Source organism: Bison bison, unplaced genomic scaffold (genome assembly GCF_000754665.1).
Source record: "Bison bison bison isolate TAMUID 2011002044 unplaced genomic scaffold, Bison_UMD1.0 scf7180017864377, whole genome shotgun sequence".
Classification (NCBI taxonomy): domain Eukaryota; kingdom Metazoa; phylum Chordata; class Mammalia; order Artiodactyla; family Bovidae; genus Bison; species Bison bison.
In genome coordinates, this window is record NW_011494949.1 from 528,491 (window position 1) to 529,683 (window position 1,193).

General features: G+C 66.4%; 1 protein-coding gene across 1 annotated transcript in view; it reads left to right on the plus strand.

The window, feature by feature from the left end:
* SLC6A19 (solute carrier family 6 (neutral amino acid transporter), member 19) overlaps nucleotides 1-1,193 on the plus strand; it is a 17,407-nt gene that overhangs the window by 3,031 nt on the left and 13,183 nt on the right. The window lies entirely within an intron of this gene.

Sequence of the window (1,193 nt, forward strand, 5' to 3'; positions counted from 1 at the left end):
GACCAACGGCAGTGGAGCGGGGGTGCCAGGGAGGCCATGGGCAAGGGCAGGTGGCGGTCCTCCCCTGCGCTTCGGGGAAGTGGAAGAGGGGCCCGCGGCCCTCCAGGGCATCTGGGGAAGCGGGCGGTGTCCCAGGGAGCCCGGCCATGGGAGCGAGAAGGCCCCCTCGGCTCCTGTCCACTGTGGGGCAGGGGGAGGGGCGGGCAGCAGCCTCCGTTTCCACTGGGCTTCCCTCCTGGAAGCGGCTGAGGGTCTGTGGTCACAAAAGCCTTGGAGACCCCGAGGCGGAATGGTGCCCCACCTGACCCTGCACCCCGGTGGGCTCTCGAGGCCCTCGCCCCCCTCCCCTCCCCTGCCTCGCTTCCTGAGTTCCTGGAACTTCTGCCCCAGCATCTCTCTGCACACACGTCCTTCCTGGAGCTGATGGTCTCCACTCTCATCTCCCGGGACCTTTGGAACCCGCTGGCCGCCGGGCACTCTGGCTTTCCTGCCTCCTAAGACCTGCAGCCCGCCCCGCCCCTCTGTTTGACACCCCCATTCCCACCCCCACAGCAGAGGGGTCAGTTCACAAATGGAAGACCCAACCCCAAAAGGGAGCCAAGAGCCGCCCATCCCTGGGGAGGGGCCTCCGCTCTGTGCTGCCAGGGCTGGGGGTGCCCACCAGGCGGGCCTCACGATGTGGGGACATGGAGGGCTCGCTGGGCCCAGCCCACCTTTGGGGGCTGCGGTGGACGTGCCCTGGCCCCACCCTCCCTGCCTCTGTAGAAGCTGAGCCTCCGGTCCTGGAGGAGCTTGTGGGGGTGGCTGGGGGGCTGGTGTAGGTGCCAGGATCATGGGGAGCAGGGGAGGCTTCCTGGAGGAGGGGCTGTCTGAGTGGGGTTTTCAAGGATGCATAGGGTTTCCCAATGGTGGTGAAGGGGCAGGGAGTCCCGGGGGAAAAGTGGCATCATGAGAGGAAGGGACAGGATGGGGAGCTTGTTTTCTTCTTGGTGGTTTTGCCCCACAGGTTTTCAAATCCAGCTCCTGAGAACCTCAGAGAGGCAAACCTTACTTCACCTTTCCCTCCATGGACAGAGGGACGGGCACTGAGCCCGCAGCTGGCCGAGCCCCAGACCCCAGGCTGCTGGCTCCCCTCCATCGAGGGGTCTGGCCTGGGGGGGCCCATTCCTGGTGCCTTTCCTTGCGTCCCAGCC